Here is a 20417-nt window from a genome sequence, read left to right as displayed (position 1 = left end):
GATAGGTTCTAACATGGTACGAGCGATGCTTGCTTTAGACAAGGAACGCCTTCGGGCTGCAGACAGGGCTGTAAAGAGTCTAGAAATACAAGCAAGAGTAAACAGGAGGAGGAACAAGAGGAAGCTGGAGGAGGAGTTTGCAGAGGATGAAGATAATCCATCCTATGGACCTGGAATGCACTAAAAAGTTAATCCAATCTTTGTCGCTCGATTCCCAAAACGTTTATTTTCTCATACTAATTACATGTTTTCTAAGGATCTTCCAAACATATTTGTTTCAAACTTTCAGTAAATGTTACACAGTACCTTCTGCATAATTTAACACAGCCTTTTTCCAAAAAACTGTGTATTTTTGAATATATAAATAAAAAATTGCAAAAAAATGTTGTGAATTTTCATTACAATTGAAAAAAAAATCGTCTTTAATAACTGAACTAAAATTTTGTAAAATCCCTGTGTTAAGTTGTAGCCCATATTCCAATAAATAATCTGTAAAAAGTTCAACTTCCTACCTCAAATACTTTGTGAGGAAAGATGTAATTTCTAAGCGTTGTTTTAACATTGCAAGTCTAGGGCGTTCCGGAGCCCCTTAAAACGTAAAAATCATTTTCGTTCCATGCTCTGTCCAATGGCGTTATTCCCGTACACGACGCAAATGTTTCTCGGTCCCTCCTCCGGTGCCGTCACCCCTCTATTGAACTCAGATAGAAGAGTATGTCGGAAATGTTCCGATTTCTACACTCGGCACTCCATTTTCTAGCGTCCACAGCTCCAATCACTATCTCCAGATGACGAAATGACAGTATGTAAACTCAGACAGAAACAGTAAACAAGAAATAAAAAAATTACAATCGATAAATAAACCCATAGGAACCGGAATATCAACATCCAAAGCTAAAACGCTACGAACTTATGCACTAACCTAATACCTTTATTTTAGCGTTTTTACTTGTACTGAATTAAGGAACAACTCGCAGATTTTTGAACATCTATTCTTCAACATGCAATATACTAATATAATCAATAAACACCACGTCATATAAAATTATGGATGCAGCTGTATTACTTGAAGTTAAATGGAAATTTTCCGAGTTCTAAACCGATTACTTTCAAATATAACTTCACTTGTCTTTTATGTTAATTAATCTATGTTACAAAATTGCTTTGCCTGGTTTTTTGAATTTTGGATATTCTGATAAATTTCTTCTGTAGAGGTGTTAAAAACTGTAGCTGTTTCAGGTAACAAACATTGCAGCTTGTCTTAGTCCCTGTATTCCAGTAACTGTACTTTCCCTAATGCTGGCCGTTCCTCGTAAAATCTAGTTGAATGGACAACTTCGTCCTGATGCCACTTCCTGGGAGCTTTCTTCAGCACTTTCCTTCGCCAACACTTTGCGGACATTCACTGGCGGTGCGTATCCGGTTGTCTCAGCTGTCCCGACAACACCGGTATACGTTTAGGGAATGAGGTGTCCCAATGTTTGTATGGCGCATTTGGTAGCATGTTGACCAAGCCACCGCATGCCTGTCTACAAACATATTATTAGCCTCGAGAAAAAGCTTGGAGGAAATGGAACAGCCCAATCAGTTATATTAAATAGACCTATTTTCTTCCGTGGCTATAAGGTGAATTTTACCCTAGACGCCGCCATGGGAAATTCTGGTAGTGGTTGGTTTACACTGGCCATTGTTCATTGTAAAAACGCCTCTCTACCTGGACTGGAATCCTTCGCCGATCGAGATGTTATCGCCTACAAGACCTGCCGCGTGGGATTAGCCGAGCGGTCTAAGGCGCTGCAGTCATGGACTGTGCGGCTGGTCTCGGCGGAGGTTCGAGTCCTCCCTCGGGCATAGGTGTGTGTGTTTGTCCTTAAGATAATTTAGGTTAAGTAGTGTGTAAGCTTAGGGACTGATGACCTTAGCAGTTAAGTCCCGTAAGATTTCACACACACCCTACAAGAGCTGGCATTGTGAAATAGAACCCAAGACCCAAAACAGACCTAGTTATATATATATATAGTAATATGCCATTTACATTGTATACACGCTCCTGTAGAAAAGTTAGTAATAATGAAAACATTTATGTATGGATGAAAGGACTTGCTGAAAATGTAGCTGTAACTGGAGATTGTACAATAATCACTAATAAAGTGTGATCGCTGACTTTAGCAACCGGGGAGCGGACATCGCGGACCGGGGGCTCAAGGATGCAACAGTTTGAAAAAAAATCGAAAGCGTAGTGCCGGACTGCCCGCTGAGCGCCTAGCGAGTCGGTGACGCAACCCGCCCGACTTGGCTCGGCGCACCAGGGCGTACGGCTACAGCACGCGTACGGGATAAATCCCTTATACGAGGCCTGTCTAAAAAGCATCCGACCTTTGACCAGAAAAAAATATTTCGAATACCTGACGGGATCCTAATCCCCTTCAAAGTAGGCCCATTGTGCTTGCACACACTTAGCCCACCGATCCTTCTGCTGCTGGAAACACCTCTGGAAGTCTTCTTTTGGAATGGTGTTCAGCTCCATCGTCGTGTTCCGCATTTTCTCTACTCTCAAAACGGGGTCCTTTCAGTGGCGTCTTCAATTTTGGAAACAACCAGAAGTCGCAAGGAGCCATGTCTGGAGAGTAGGGAGGTTGGCGAACGGCTGTAATTCCATGTTTAGCCAAGAAATTTTGGATCAACTGGGATGAATGTGCAGGGGCGTTGTCGTGATGAAGTTGCCAGTTTTCTGCTGTCCACATGTCTGGTCTTTTGCGCCGAACTGCGTCACGGAGTCGGCGGAGAACATCGTGATAGTACTTCTTTGTCATTGTTTGTCCTTCCGGTGCGTGTTCGTGATGCACAATTCCACGGACATTGAAAGGTGGCTACACTGAGTCACAGCGCCAGAGATTGCGCCAAAGTTTGTTATTCCGCCGCCTGCACTGGTGCAGTAGTAGTTCAGAGGATGTCGATGGCAGTTGTTGTTCTGTTGGGCGAGAGAGTAGACGCTGTTCGGTTGGTGTAATGTATAGATGGAAGAAGTTGCAATTGTCATAATATATTTGAGAAAGGAGATCCGCTTTTGATTTATGATGCTGGTGTAATGGAATATTTTCGTCAATATATAATGAGGTAAAGAGGTATTTCAGTTTTCTTTAATGACAATCCCTCTTCCTCACAGGTACAGTCAACAAAGCATCTGGCTCATGTTCATTTATCAGACTTGTAATTCTGGTTTCTATGTGCAATTATCGTAATTCTGGTTTTTCAATTAGTTCATTGTAAATGGTGTTTAAAATATTTTGTCGTATTGAGAAAGAACCGAGCCAGATACATGTACGTTGAGTCACATTACCACATACAGAACAGCTACACTTGTGCTTTGTTGTTTCGTAGCTTTCATAGTTGCAGGGGACTTAATTAATCAATTGTGTTAATGGAAATTCATTGTCATTCTCTATTTTTATTTTATGCAGTCAGATTGCGTGCTAATAGTAGTCAGGGCCAACCGGTTACGAGACTTCGTAACTGGTCACACAGCTACTAAAATTATTGCATTTATTAATATTAGTCCTTTCTTTTTAATTAAGCCCCCATGCAACATCAAAGAAGGCAGTCAGCATCACCTAATTTTGCTTCACACCTGCCGCACTTTCTTCAGCCTTGGAGACTCGGGACGCTTCCATTGCGACTACTGTCTTTTTGTTTCTGGGTCGTACCCGTACACCCGTGACTCATCTCCAGTTATCACGGTGTTCAGAGATCCAGGATCAGTGCTGGTGGTGTCCAGAAGGTCCTGTGCAAAGTCAAAATGGAGGTCTTTTTGTTCCAGTGACAACAACTTGGGCACGAATTTTGCAGCCACTTGGTGCAAGTTCAAATCATCATGCAAAACTGCATGTGCAGAATCTTTACTCACTCCAATCTCTTGGGCAATATCCCGCACGGTCAAAACCAAATTTTGCACCCTCTCAACAACAGCTGCACTCCGAGCAGTTTGGGGCCTGCCAGAACGCTGGTCACTCTCCGCTGATGTGCGGCCATTTTTGAATCAGTTGAACCACTCCTTAATTTGGGCTATACCCATCGCATCTTCTCCAAACACCTGCTGAATGTTACGAATTTTTTCGCTTTGAGAATCACCAAGCTTTTGACAAAATTTGATGCAGTATTTTTGCAAACACGTTCAGTCATGTTGAGAGAAGCGGTAGTCCGACCAACACATTGTTCAGCACCTCACTCAGCGATCGACAGGCCGCGACTGACGCGCTGGAAGGCGGAGACAAAATTCGCGCATGCGCATAAAGCTCTCTTCCTTTACTGCGTACAGTGGCGTGCGCTATCGTCTCTATATTGCGCGGGAAATTCAAAGGCTGGGTACTTTTTAGACAGATCTCGTACACGTGTGATCAGGTCTATTCACTGACTTTTATTTTACTTTCGTTTGGTAATTCTATAAAATCTGACTATGATGTTTTTATATGTTACTTGCTGCATGGCACTCTTCAAGTCCAGAACTTTCGAAGTAGGCTAAACACGTCGTGCCGATTGTTTAGGAGGTAAAACGGGCGATTTCTTCACTCAGGAACATGCCACGGTCACTAATTACTGGTCATGCACTGAGGTGACAAAAGTCACGCGATATCTGCTTATGTCGTATCGGACCTCCCTTTGCCAGGTGTAATGCAGAAACTCAATGTGGCAATGACTCAATGTGGTGTGCATACTATAAGACCTTCAGTACACACACCATCAGATTATTCGACTTGTTGCTCTAACGAAGTAGGCGAGTGTCAACAATACGTCTCGTGGTCTTATCGTGGCGTGTTTATCTTCTACCGTTAGGTCAGACGATAGAAATGCCACTTGCACGCTTACAGTAGCAGATTGACGATAACCAACTTTAAACAGAACTTGATTAATTTTCACACACATTTATTAAAATAATAACAAGCCTAAAAATTACTTAACTTGGTTCTGGATACTATTTACAATTGACAATCTGAAGTTTCTTTGGTATTGGTACGTTAATCTTGTTCTCACATATATCTCGGATACTTGACAAAAGTGTCTATACATTTATCTTCATGGCTATGTACAGAAATATGGTAATCTGATTAGGCGCAGACTGAAACTTGACTGTAGCCTGGTGCAGACAAATGTAGACTCGTACAGACTGGTACAGACTAATGCAGACGGGTACAGACCGGTGCAGACAAATGCAATCGGAGGTCTGTACACTCGTTATAATACCTTGCGCGTTCGTGTATCACTGCGCGAGTGTGATCTGCGAGGAGAAAAGGTTCTATGTTAGCGGCAATCTCGCTGGCTGCGTTACATATTAATACGCGGATCGGCGGAAGCAGAATTTGGTCTCCAAAACAAAGCTCACAACCGCCTCCGCCTCCTGAAACTCCTGTCCGGCCGGACATGGGGTCTGCATCCTTCTACCATCCTCCACACCTACAAATCCATGATCCGCCCCATCCTTTGTTATGCCAGCATCGCTTGGATTTCCGCCCCTCCCCGGTTCTATAACGCCCTCCAAATCCTCGAACGCCATGCGCTCCGCCTCGCCTTCCGCATCCGCCTTCCGTCCCCCACGCGCATCCTCTATGACCTCATCCCCTTCCCCCACCTTCTCCTTTTCCTTGAACACATCCGCACACTTTATGTTGTCCGTCGCCTTGATCCCCCTCACCCCCTGGTGTCTCCCTTCCTCTCCACTCCCGACCAGTTGCCGCGCCTTTACCGTTGTGTCCCTCCCTCTCTCCATCTCCACACCCTCCATCTCCTTTCCCAACACAACTTCCACCGTCTGTCTACCGCTCCCCTCCCGGATGATGAGCTTCGCCCTGACATCTACCCTTCCTACCAACTCTAACCCCCTCTTCCTGCCTCCTCCTCAGGGCTCCCTCTCCTCCCCCTCCCTCCTTCTGAGCGGATTTCCCCTCCCCCTCCATCTCTTGTGCCTTCTTTCAGTGTCTCTGCGCTCCCTCCTGCCCTGTCTTCCCTTTTCCTCTCCCGCCCCATGTGTCTCCTGCCTCTTCGTGCACCCACGGTTACCCGTCCTCCCTTCCTCCCGCCGCTTCCCCAGCTGCCCCATGCTCTCCCCTCCTTTTCCATCCTCTCTGCCCTTTCCCTCGGCAGGTCCCACCTGGTAGTTTTATTCTTCGTCGTGTGTGCTCCGAGTGGGTTTTAAGTGTGTTGTTTCGGAGTGTTTTTAATACTGTGGCCGACTTTTAACCTGTGCCTGTGCAACTAGTGACTTCCATGTGTTTTAAGAATCACCAATTGTGTTTTTTAACTTTCTGGTGACTTTTTTAACTGTCCCCAATGAACGTCTACATATCAGTGTATTTTTACCTCCATTTACTCCCCTTACTCTGTTTTATGTTCCCCCTTTTTACCTCCTTATGTATGTATTATTTTATTCTTGTTTTAATTGTCATATCGCTCGGCTGAAGAGCGGCGGATTGTGCTGCTGACAGCCCTCCCCTGCCTGTATGGGGCAGGGGAATGAAATCACAATAAAGGAAAAAAAAAAGAAGCAGAATTTGGTCCGTCTCTATGGCAGCGCCATCTCATAGTGCGGAGACGGACGAGCGCTGCGCCTGCTCTGTTGTGCTTAGCGGGGCACGCTCTAGTGGGAAAGTTGTGTACGCACTGATTACGCGGAACTATGTACACAACACTCAACAAGTTTTCAGAAGTCCCCTGCAGAAATATTGAGCCATGCTGCCTCTATAACCGTCCCTAAATGCAAAAGTGTTGCCAGTGCAGGATTTGGTGCGTGAATTGACTCCTCGACTGTGTCCCTTAAGCCCGCATCTCGTGGTCGTGCGGTAGCGTTCTCGCTTCCCACGCCCGGTTTCCCGGGTTCGATTCCCGGCGGGGTCAGAGATTTTCTCTGCCTCGTGATGGCTGGGTGTTGTGTGCTGTCCTTAGGTTAGTTAGGTTTAAGTAGTTCTAAGTTCTAGGGGACTTATGACCATAGCAGTTGAGTCCTCTAGTGCTCAGAGCCATTTGAACCATTTTTTGTGTCCCTTAAATGTTTCATGAAATTCGTGTCAGGCGATCTGGGCGCCCAAATCATTCACTCCAGTTGTCCATAATGCTCTTCACATCAGTGACGAACAATTGTGGCCCGCTGACGTGGCGCATTGTCATTCATAAAAATTCCGTCATTGTTTGGGAACCCTAAAGTCCATGAATGGCTGTAAATGGTCTCCAAGTAGCCGAACATAACCATTTCCAGTCAATGATGGGTTCAGTTGGACCAAAGGATCCAGTCCATTCTATGTAAACACAGTCCACTCCGTTATGGAGCCACCACCAGCTTCCAGAGTGCCTCGTTGACAACTTGGGCCAAAGCTCCGTGGGGTCCGCGCCACTCTTGAACCTTACCATCAGCTCTTACTAACTGAAATCGGGACTCCCCTGGCCAGATCACGGTTTTCCAACCCTCTGCCCCGGCCGGTGTGGCCGAGTGGTTCTAGGCGCTTCAGTTCGGAACCGCGCGACCGCTATGGTCGCAGGTTCGAATCCTACCTCGGGCATGGATGTGTGTGATGTCCTTAGGTTAGTTAGGTTTAAGTAGTTTTACGTTCTAGGGGGCTGATGACCACAGATGTTAAGTCCCATAGTGCTCAGAGCCATTTGAACTATTTTTCCAACCTTCTGCGGTGCAACCAATACGGTCACAAGCCCAGTAGACGCGCTGCAGGCGATGTCGAGCTATTAGTAGGGGCACTATATTAGATTAGATTAGATTAATTATTCATTCCATAGACCCATAAAAGAGGGAATCCTCCTGGATGTGGAACATGTCAGATAAACACATTACAAAAATGTAATTAGAAAAACTTGAGTTTCATTAATTTTAATGATTCTCAGTCAATAAACAGTAAAATTAAGTACATGAATTAAATTTAAACTTCTAATATTTACATGTTTAATACTTACATCTGCTTTCATTAAATCCATCTTTCAGACATTTGCTAGTTTCTTGGTTATTAGAACCGAGTATTGTCAAAAATTAAATTAATCATTTCAGTGATCCTCTGTTAAGAACAGTCAGATTATGTACAAGATTTAAAATTAAACCTCCACTATTTACAGAGTTAAGACTTACATCTGCTTTCCATACATCCATCATTCACACAGTAGGTAGTTACTTGGCTGTTACAACCAAGTATTGTCAAAAATTAAAGTATAATAAATTTTCATTAAAATGGTCTACTGCACTTGTTGAGAAACTCATGGATGGAATAGAAGGAGTTGGCCACCAAAATTTCTTTTAAATTATGTTTAAATTGTGCCTTGTCTGAAACTAAACTCTTAATGGTTGCTGGTAACTTATTGAAAATATACGTTGCTGAATACTGGAGTCCTTTCTGGGCAAGAGTAAGTGATTTTAAATCTTTATGTATATTGTTCTTATTCCTAGTATTGATACTGTGTACCATGCAGTTAGTTGGAAAAAGAGATGTATTATCTACAACATACTTCATTAAGGAATAAATATACTGAGAAGCTGTGGTTAATATGCCCAATTCGTTGAATAGGTTTCGACCTGATGTTTTTGGATTTACACTACTCATTACTCTTATTATACGCTTCTGTACTCTAAAAAAATTTTCTCTGTTTATGTAATTACCCCAAAATATGATACCATATGACATAACGGAGTGAAAATAAGCAAAATATGCCAGTTTTTTAAATATTTGTATCTCCTATGTCTGACATCATTCGCACTGCAAACACAGACTTGTTTAGGCGCTTTAGCAGTTCGTTAGTACAGGGTGTTTCAAAAGTGACTGGTATATTTGAAACGGCAATAAAAACTAAACGAGCAGCGATAGAAATACACCGTTTGTTGCAATATGCTTCGGACAACAGTACATTTTCAGGCGGACAAACTTTCGAAATTACAGTAGTTACAATTTTCAACAACAGATGGCGCTGCAACTGATGTGAAAGATATAGAAGACAACGCAGTCTGTGGGTGCGCCATTCTGTACGTCGTCTTTTTGCTGTAAGCGTGTGCTGTTCACAACGTGCAAGTGTGCTGTAGACAACATGGTTTATTCCTTAGAACAGAGGATTTTTCTGGTTTTGGAATTCCACCGCCTAGAACACAGTGTTGTTGCAACAAGACGAAGTTTTCAACGGAGGTTTAATGTAACCAAAGGACCGAAAAGCGATACAATAAAGGATCTGTTTGAAAAATTTCAATGGACTGGGAACGTGACGGATGAACGTGCTGGAAAGGTAGGGCGACCGCGTACGGCAACCACAGAGGGCAACACGCAGCTAGTGCAGCAGGTGATCCGACAGCGGCCTCGGGTTTCCGTTCGCCGGTTTGCAGCTGCGGTCCAAATGACGCCAACGTCCACGTATCGTCTCATGCGCCAGAGTTTACACCTCTATCCATACAAAATTCAAACGCGGCAACCCCTCAGCGCCGCTACCATTGCTGCACGAGAGACATTCGCCAACGATATAGTGCACAGGATTGATGACGGCGATATGCATGTGGGCAGCGTTTGGTTTACTGACGAAGCTTATTTTTACCTGGACGGCTTCGTCAATAAACAGAACTGGCGCATATGGGGAACTGAAAAGCCGCATGTTGCAGTCTCATCGTCCCTGCATCCTCAAAAAGTACTGGTCTGGGCCGCCAGTTCTTCCAAAGGAATCATTGGCCCATTTTTCAGATCCGAAACGATTACTGCATCACGCTATCTGGACATTCTTCGTGAATTTGTGGCGGTACAAAGTGCCTTAGACGACACTGCGAACACCTCGTGGTTTATGCAAGATGGTGCCCGGCCACATCGCACGGCCGACGTCTTTAATTTCCTGAATGAATATTTCGATGATCGTGTGATTGCTTTGGGCTATCCGAAACATACAGGAGGCGGCGTGGATTGGCCTCCCTATTCGCCAGACATGAACCCCTGTGACTTCTTTCTGTGGGGACACTTGAAAGACCAGGTGTACCGCCAGAATCCAGAAACAATTGAACAGCTGAAGCAGTACATCTCATCTGCATGTGAAGACATTCCGCCAGACACGTTGTCAAAGCTTTCGGGTAATTTCATTCAGAGACTACGCCATATTATTGCTACGCATGGTGGATATGTGGAAAATATCGTACTATAGAGTTTCCCAGACCGCAGCGCCATCTGTTGTTGAAAATTGTAACTACTGTAATTTCGAAAGTTTGTCTGCCTGAAAATGTGCTGTTGTCCCAAGCATATTGCAACAAACGGTGTATTTCTATCGCTGCTCGTTTAGTTTTTATTGCCGTTTCAAATATACCGGTCATTTTTGAAACACCCTGTATGTTGCTCCCAACTGAATTTATTATCAAGTTGTAATCGCAAGAATTTGACACTCTCAACTTCTCCTATTTCCACGTCATCTTCTCTGCCTCGTGATGACTGGGTGTTGTGTGATGTCCTTAGGTTAGTTAGGTTTAAGTAGTTCTAAGTTGTAGGGGACTGATGACCATAGATGTTTAGTCCCATAGTGCTCAGAGCCATTTGAACCATTTTTTCCATGTCATCATATTTTATACACACACCAGAAGGAAATCTCTTGGAAGTTCTGAACTGCATATAGTGGGTCTTTTCAAAGTTTAATGACAGTGAATTGGCTATGAACCACTTATTAATGTCAGTAAAATTTTGTTTAGCTGCCCTTTCTAAATTTATATTTGATTTACTATTTATTGCAATTTTTATATCATCTGCAAATAAGACAAACTTGGTGTCTGGTAATGTAACAGATGATAGGTCACCTCAGTCGTCTGCTGTCGTAGCCCATTAACGTCCGCCCCGATAGCTGAACGGTCAGCGTGACGGACTGCCGTCCTAAGCGGCCCGGGTTCGATTCCCGGCGGGGTCGGGGATTTTCTCCGCTCAGGGACTGGGTGTTGTCTTCATCATCATTTCATCCCCATCCGGCGCGCAGGCCACCGAATGTGGCGTCGAATGTAATAAGACCTGCACCGAGGGGGCCGGACCTGCCCCGTAAGGGGCCTCCCGGCCAATGACGCCAAACGCTAATTTTCATAGCCCTTTAGCGCCAAACTTCGCCGCACTGACCTAGCGGATACACCCGTCGTACGGCCCACATTGATTTCTGCGGTTATTTCACGCAGTGGTGCTTGTCTGTTAGCACTGACAACTCTAGACAAACTGTGCTGCTGTCGATCGTTAAGTGAAGGCCGTCAGCCACTGCGTTGCCTGAGGTGAGAGGTAGTGCCTGAAATTTGGTATTCTCGGCACGCTCTTGACACTGTGGATCTCGGAATATTGTGTTCCCTAAAGATTTCCGAAATGGAATGTCCCATGTCTCTAGCTCCAACTACTACACCGCGTTCCAAGTCTGTTAACTGCCGTCGTGCAGCTATAATCACATCGGTAACCTTATCAGATGAATCGTCTGAGTACATATGGCAGATCCACCAATGCACTGCCCTTTTATACCTTGTATACGCGATACTAAAAGCATACGTATACAGTGACTCCAAAAAGTATTCGGCTAGTTGTAATTTTTTTAAAAAACTAAGTATATGTCACGTGAAAGGAAGGGAACATAAAATGTGAGCAACCAGTCATATGCAACAAACCTTGGTAAGTCATTTTTATTGATGGACAAGGAAATAAATACATCCATAGCGATAAAAATTTTGACAAAATGGAGAATTTATTCAGGTGCTACTTCAAAAAGTATTCGTCCACTCATTTTGTTTTTTTAGTTTACAATCTGAAAATATGATTTCAATTTCAAAAATTAATATTTAGTGGGCTTTCCCTTGGCAGCTATTACTGCTTGTAGTCGTCTGGGCATCGACTTGACCAAGGTTGCCATCAGAGAGGGTGGGAATTTTGTCCCATTCGTCTTGAAGTGCTTCTTTTAGATCTCTCTTGTTATAAATGTGTCTTCTGATCTTGCAGTACTTTCCAAAGGTGTTCAATAGGATTAATGTCTGGGCTCTGAGGAGGGGTGTTGTTGTTTGAGGTAACGTACGGGAGCCACAGCCTTGTAGTTAAGGCCGTGTCCTTTGGATCGTTATCTTGTTGAAAAATGTAATTTACTTGCAGACCTAATTTTTCGGCGCTAGCGTTCAGATTGTCTTTTAAAATGTTGATATACGTAGTACATATTGTGATCCATTATACCTTCTATGAAATGTAATTTTCCAACACCTGCAGCACTCATACAGCCCCGCACCATCAGGGAGCCAACACTGTGTTTAACTGTTGGCACAAGATTGCGTGGCAACATCTCCTCATTCTTCTTACGCCACACCGTTTGCCCGCCATCCGAACCGAACACATTATAATTACCATCACGTTTCCGACTTTGATAAAGGTCGTATTGTAGCCTATCGCGATTGCGGTTTATCGTATCGCGACATTGCTGCTCGTGTTGGTCGAGGTCCAATGACTGTTAGCAGAATATGCAATCGGTGGGTTCAGGAGGGTAATACGGAACGCCGTGCTGGGTCCCAACGGCCTCGTATCACTAGCAGTCGAGATGACAGGCATCTTATCCGCACGGCTGTAACTGATCGTGCAGCCACGTTTCGATCCCTGAGTCAATAGATGGGAACGTTTGCAAGACAACAACCATCTGCACGAACAGTTCGACGACGTTTGCAGCAGCACGGACTATCAGCTCAGAGACCGTGGCTGCGGTTACCCTTGACGCTGCATCACAGGCAGGAGCGCCTGCGATGGTGTACTCGACGACGAACCTGGGTGTACGAATGGCAAAACGTCATTTTTTCGGATGCATCCAGGATCTGTTTACAGAATCATGATGGTCGCATCCGTGTTTGGCGACATCGCGGTGAATGCACATAGGAAGCGTGTATTCGTCATCGCCATACTGGCGTATCACCCGGTGTGATGGTATGGGGTGCCATTGGTTACACGTCTGGATCACCTCTTGTTCACATTGAGGGTACTTTGAACAGCGGATGTTACATTTCAGATGTATTACGACCCTTAGCTGTACCCTTCATTCGATTCCTGCGAAACCCTATATTTCAGCAGGATAGTGCATGACCGCATGTTGCAGGTCCTGTACGAGCCTTTCTGGATACAGAAAATGTTCGACTGCTGCCCTGGCCAGCACATTCTCCAGATCTCTTATCAACTGAAAACGTCTGGTCAATGGTGGCCGAGCAACTGGCTCGTCACAATACGCCAGTCACTACTCTTGATGAACTGTGGTATCGTGTTGAAGCTGCATGGGCAGCTGTACCTGTACACGCCATCCAAGCTCTGTTTGACTCAATGCCCAGGCGTATCGAGGCCGTTATTACGGCCAGAGGTGGTTGTTCTGGGTACTGATTTCTCAGGCTCTATGCACCCAAATTGCGCGAAAATGTAATCACATGTCAGTTCTAGTGTAATATATTTGTCCAAGGAATACCCGTTTATCATCTGCATCTCTTCTTGGTGTAGCGATTTTAAGGCCAGTGCTGTATGTTCCATCGCAAAATGAAGACGTTTCTTTCGAGTCTGCTCACAGACCCAAAATTTCTTACGTGCAACGTTCTTTACCCTAGACTCTGTAACTTCCCTACCAACTTAGGAGCGCTGATTTTTGGTTTGTTATTTATTTCTCCCATGATAAATCTCACGTCTGCATCAGTCAAAGTGTGAGGTCGTCCGGTACGTGGTTGATTTCCTAATGATTTTGTAGCGCGAAATCGATCTATTATCGACTGAACCGTCGATCTAGGTCTACCGACTACTTTATCAATCTCGTAAGACAATTTGCACTCATTATGTAAGCGCAGAATAAGTCATCTCGCTACCCTTACGGCCCATGGCGCTAATTGCTCTGTATCGGCACAGTTCAGAACCACAACAGGCCATAGAGTGGGGCCGAGCACGGTTGAGTCTAGTGTGTGCCGTATTAGTTTAATCACTGCTCGCAGAATTTCGGCATGCTCAGATGGGGGACGAATACTTTATGAACTAGCTCTTGTATTACATATATTATTTTCGTAACCTTGCTGTCGATTTGGACGCATGTCTATCCTTGCTTTTCAACTAAAATGAATTACCAAGATACTTCTTACATGACTGGCACTTTAGATTTTGTATACATTTCTTTTCGTGGTACACAGACTTTGTTTTCTAAAATATATGCAGCTAGACGAGTACTTTCTGGACTCACTGCATGTGCGTATCACTGTCGCCTGACTATTGTCATGTCAGTGTAAATGCAGTTCGGCGGCTACTTTTGTGTTCAGGAGTACAGCAAAATATATTAACAAGGTGTGAAATACGGCACAAATCTGGGACACAATATGACCGCTCAGCACGCTCCGAGTTCTCTCCACCCTCCCGACAGCACCGGTACAGTTTTTCTTGTCTGAGAGTTACGGCGATCAGCTCTCGAGAACTGTAAGTTGCAGTCTGCACGAGAGGTCTAAACTCGCAGAGCGCGACTGTTTTAGATTTTGCCCCACACTCGGACATCGCCGGCGAGTGGACTCTAGGCTCAGTTTACACGCGCGCAGTCCGGAACCGCGCGACTGCTACGGTCGCAGGTTCGATTCCTGCCTCGGGCATGGATATGTGTGATGTCTTTAGGTTAGTTAGGTTTAAGTAGTTCTAAAGTTCTAGGGGACTGATAACCTCAGATGTTAAGTCCCATAGTGCTCAGAGCCATTTGAATTTTTCAGTTTACACGACACATACAACTCGCGAAAGCTCTCTGAGAGTGAAAAAAATCTCACGTGTGTATCTCGCTTTAACGAACTGACTGTCGGACCCCAAACCTTGTTTAAATTGAAATCTTCAGTTTATCATATTTTCTGACATCTTTGTGTTGATAGCCTCCTTATTTACGCTGTTTCGGGAACTTGTCATTTGCACCACAATTAAGCAAGCTATCTGTCGTCAGGCCACGAGTCATCATCCGACCGCCGTGTCATCCTCAGCGGAGGATGCGGATAGGAGCTCTCCCGGTCGTTATGATGATTTTCTTTGACTGGAGCCGCTACTGTTCAGTCGAGTAGCTCCTCAATTGGCATCACGAGGTTGAGTGCACCCCAAAAAATGGCAACAGTGCGCGGCGGCGCGGATGGTCACCCATCCAAGTGCCGGCCACGCCCGATAGCGCTTAATTTCGGTGATCCGACGGGAACCGGTGTATCCACTGAGGCAAGACCGTTGCCTTTGCACCACAATACTGTTATTTTATTTGGTGATTACATTGTTTGCTGACAGCTGATTTGCTCAGTATACTCGGGTGTGCCGGTCATTCTCCTTCTTCACCTCATCGATTGTTCTAATACTATGAGCCGGCCGGTGTGGCCGAGCGGTTATAGGCGCTTCAGTCGGGAACCACGCGACCGCTACGGTTCGAATCCTGCCTCGGGCATGGATGTGTGTGATGTCCTTAGGTTGGTTAGGTTTAAGTAGTTCTAAGTTCTAGGCGACTGATGACCTCAGAAGTTAAGTCGCATAGTGCTTAGAGCCATTTGAACCATTTTAAGTGGTTCTAAGTTCTAGGGGACTATGTTGTCCCATAGTGCTCAGAGCCATTTCTGATACTATGCCAAATATCAGCGACAAACCTGACTGAAGCAAATCAGCGATCGCTGAGCACTGTTTCGGGCATAATTACGGAATGAAGTACGGTGAGACCAGCACCGTGGTGCAAACGATAAGGTTCTGGGAGAGTGTAATTAAGGAGAGTGTCGACATAAATATATCGAAAAACCTGATAAACGGGGACGGAGGCTTTAATTTAAACAAGAGTTAGGGTACGGCCCTCAATTCGTTAAAATATCGCAACCCATCACAACCAAGAGGGCTTGGGAACGATGAAGGAATTTGCGTTGCTTGAAATATCAGAGCAGGATGAAGTTGTCGGAAGTCGAACTCACGATCAGCTATAAATCACGATGCGTAATTCACAGTGTGGTTGGAGTCGAGACAGGGAGTACCAATAACAACGTAACTGGCAACATCGAAGAAGACCAATTGCTCGGTCGCCGAAATATTGCACAGAAAAGTAGAATTTTGCTAAACACCAGGAGGTACAGCGATGTTGTTGTTGTGGTCTTCAGTCCTGAGACTGGTTTGATGCAGCTCTCCATGCTACTCCATCCTGTGCAAGCTTCTTCATCTCCCAGTACCTACTGCAACCTACATCCTTCTGAATCTGCTTAGTGTATTCATCTCTTGGTCCCCCTCTACGATTTTTACCCTCCACGCTGCCCTCCAATACTAAATTGGTGATCCCTTGATGCCTCAGAACATGTCCTACCAACCGATCCCTTCTTCTGGTCGAGTTGTGCCACAAACTCCTCTTCTCCCCAATCAAAATGGCTCTGAGCACTACGGGACTCAACTGCTGTGGTCATAAGTCCCCTAGAACTTAGAACTACTTAAACCTAACTAACCTAAGGACATCACACACATCCATGCCCGAGGCAGGATTCGAACCTGCGACCGTAGCGGTCGTGCGGTTCCAGACTGTAGCGCCTTTAACCGCTCGGCCACTCCGGCCGGCTCTTCTCCCCAATCCTATTCAGTACCTCCTCATTAGTTATGTGATCTACCCATCTAATCTTCAGCATTCTTCTGTAGCACCACATTTCGAAAGCTTCTGTTCTCTTCTTGTCCAAACTGGTTATCGTCCATGTTTCACTTCCATACATGGCTACACTCCATACAAATACTTTCAGAAACGACTTCCTGACACTTAAATCTATACTCGATGTTAACAAATTTCTCTTCTTCAGAAACGATTTCCTTGCCATTGCCAGTCTACATTTTATATCCTCTCTACTTCGACCATCATCAGTTATTTTACTCGTTGAATAGCAAAACACCTTTACTACTCCTAATCTAATCCCCTCAGCATCACCCGATTTAATTTGACTACATTCCATTACCCTCGTTTTGCTTTTGTTGATGTTCATCTTATATCCTCCTTTCAAGACACTGTCCATTCCGTTCAACTGCTCTTCCAAGTCCTTTGCTGTCTCTGACAGAATTACTATGTCATCGGCGAACCTCAAAGTTTTTACTTCTTCTCCATGAATTTTAATACCTACTCCGAATTTTTCTTTTGTTTCCTTTACTGCTTGTTCAATATACAGATTGAATAACATCGGGGAGAGGCTACAACCCTGTCTCACTCCTTTCCCAACCACTGCTTCCCTTTCATGCCCCTCGACTCTTATAACTGCCATCTGGTTTCTGTACAAATTGTAAATAGCCTTTCGCTCCTTGTATTTAACCCCTGCCAACTTCAGAATTTGAAAGAGAGTATTCCAGTTAACGTTGTCAAAAGCTTTCTCTAAGTCTACAAATGCTAGAAACGTAGCTTTGCCTTTTCTTAATCTTTCTTCTAAGATAAGTCGTAAGGTTAGTATTGCCCCACGTGTTCCAACATTTCTACGGAATCCAAACTGATCTTCCCCGAGGTCCGCTTCTACCAGTTTTTCCATTCGTCTGTACAGAATTCGCGTTAGTATTTTGCAGCTGTGACTTATTAAACTGATAGTTCGGTAATTTTCACATCTGCCAACACCTGCTTTCTTTGGGATTGGAATTATTATATTCTTCTTGAAGTCTGTGGGTATTTCGCCTGTCTCATACATCTTGCTCACCAGATGGTAGAGTTTTGTCATGACTGGCTCTCCCAAGGCCATCAGTAGTTCTAATGGAATGTTGTCTACTCCCGGGGCCTTGTTTCGACTCAGGTCTTTCAGTACTCTGTCAAACTCTTCACGCAGTATCTTATCTCCCATTTCATCTTCATCTACATCCTCTTCCATTTCCATAATATTGTCCTCAAGTACATCGCCCTTGTATAAACCCTCTATATACTCCTTCCACCTTTCTGCCTTCCCTTCTTTGCTTAGAACTGGGTTGCCATCTGAGCTCTTGATATTCATACAAGTGGTTCTCTTCTCTCCAAAGGTCTCTTTAATTTTCCTGTAGGCAGTATCTATCTTACCCCTAGTGAGACAAGCCTCTACATCCTTACGTTTGTCCTCTAGCCATGCCTGCTTAGCCATTTTGCACTTCCTGTCGATCTCATTTTTGAGACATTTGTATTCCTTTTTGCCTGCTTCATTTACTGCATTTTTATATTTTCTCCTTTCATCAATTAAATTCAATATTTCTTCTGTTACCCAAGGATTTCTATTAGCCCTCGTCTTTTTACCTACTTGATCCTCTGCTGCCTTCACTACTTCATCCCTCAGAGCTACCCATTCTTCTTCTACTGTATTTCTTTCCCCCATTCCTGTCAATTGTTCCCTTATGCTCTCCCTGAAACTCTCTACAACCTCTGGTTCTTTCAGTTTATCCAAGTACCATCTCCTTAAATTCTCACCTTTTTGCAGTTTCTTCAGTTTCAATCTGCAGTTCATAACTAATAGATTGTGGTCAGAATCCACATCTGCCCCTGGAAATGTCTTACAATTTAAAACCTGGTTCCTAAATCTCTGTCTTACCATTATATAATCTATCTGATACCTTTTAGTAACTCCAGGATTCTTCCAGGTATACAACCTTCTTTTATGATTATTGAACCAAGTGTTAGCTATGATTAAGTTATGCTCTGTGCAAAATTCTACAAGGCGGCTTCCTCTTTCATTTCTTCCCCCCAATCCATATTCACCTACTATGTTTCCTTCTCTCCCTTTTCCTACTGACGAATTCCAGTCACACATGACTATTAAATTTTCGTCTCCCTTCACTACCTGAATAATTTCTTTTATCTCGTCATACATTTCATCAATTTCTTCATCATCTGCAGAGCTAGTTGGCATATAAACTTGTACTACTGTGGTAGGCATGGGCTTTGTGTCTATCTTGGCCACAATAATGCGTTCACTATGCTGTTTGTAGTAGCTAACCCGCACTCCTATTTTTTTATTCATTATTAAACCTACTCCTGCATTACCCCTATTTGATTTTGTATTTATAACCCTGTAATCACCTGACCAAAAGTCTTGTTCCTCTGGCCACCGAATTTCACTAATTCCCACTATATCTAACTTTAACCTATCCATTTCCATTTTTAAATTTTCTAACCTACCTGCCTGATTAAGGGATCTGACATTCCACGCTCCGATCCGTAGAATGCCAGTTTCCTTTCTCCTGATAACGACGTCCTCTTGATTAGTCCCCGCCCGGAGATCCGAATGGGGGACTATTTTACCTCCGGAATATTTTACCCAAGAGGACGCCATTATCATTTAATCATACAGTAAAGCTGCATGTCCTCGGGAAAAATTACGGCTGTAGTTTCCCCTTGCTTTCAGCCGTTCGCAGTACCAGCACAGGAAGGCCGTTTTGGTTAATGTTACAAGGCCAGATCAGTCAATCATCCAGACTGTTGCCCCTGCAACTACTGAGAAGCGATAGCGCCGAGAAAACTGCAGTGCAAGGTACACACTAGCAGAAAAATACGACTCACCATGAAGGAATTATCCGAATGCACGGAAATCTATAGATGTAATGTACGAGATCTGATCAAAAAAATCTGGAACATTCGTAATTTCGCGCCAGTGAAATGTTGGAGCCAAATGCGGTTGGCATCCCTGCACATGCCTGTGACTAATGTGTAGCTGGCAGAATTTTCATTGTTGTGTGTCTGTTAGTTGTTGTTCAGTGCCGTATTGAGTAGAATGTTGTGTCGAATAGTTTGCGAATTCCGAAACGGCAGAGTTGGAGGAGCAACGCAATGCATTAAATTTTGCGTCAAACTCAAGAAAACCTTGACAGAGACACGCCAAATGATCCAGCAAAGTTACGGTGATGAGCGCTTAAGACAGGGCTTCACAACTGGCCGGTTTTGAGCGCGAGTACTCTCGTCTGCTCAAAAATTTACACTTTGGGTGAGTCAGCTGGAAACAGGAAACCTAGCTCATTTTCCTGAATTATCATCCGTGCAAGATGTTCACAAAGACTGTGAACGTTATTCACATAGTTTAGTTGATCAGCGCTTTCAAGATCTGACAGCACTAGACAGTGATTTTGATCTGTTCTCTCCATATTCAGCGAATATTTAAGAGATTCGTCCTGAACTGCAGCAAGAAATTATTGACCTGCAGTGTGACAGAGAATACAGAGACAAATTTGAGAACAAGAAAAACATTTTGGAATTCTACAGACACTTCCCTCAGGATAGATTTCCTCGTTTACACAAACTGACGGCTACAATAATATCAATGTTCGGTTCCATGTATGTTTGTGAACAACTGTTCTCTACAATGAAATGTAACAAGACGCGCCTGAGAAACGCATTGTCTGATCGAAATTTAAACTGCACGCTGCGCCTAAAATGCACAAGAACAATTACTCCGAATATAGACGTAATTGTAAAGGGCAAAAAGTACAACATAACCGAGAATCCCACACTTCAGT

This window comes from Schistocerca nitens, chromosome 11, assembly GCF_023898315.1.
Source record: "Schistocerca nitens isolate TAMUIC-IGC-003100 chromosome 11, iqSchNite1.1, whole genome shotgun sequence".
Taxonomy (NCBI): Eukaryota; Metazoa; Arthropoda; class Insecta; order Orthoptera; family Acrididae; genus Schistocerca; species Schistocerca nitens.
This window is presented reverse-complemented; position numbering follows the sequence as displayed.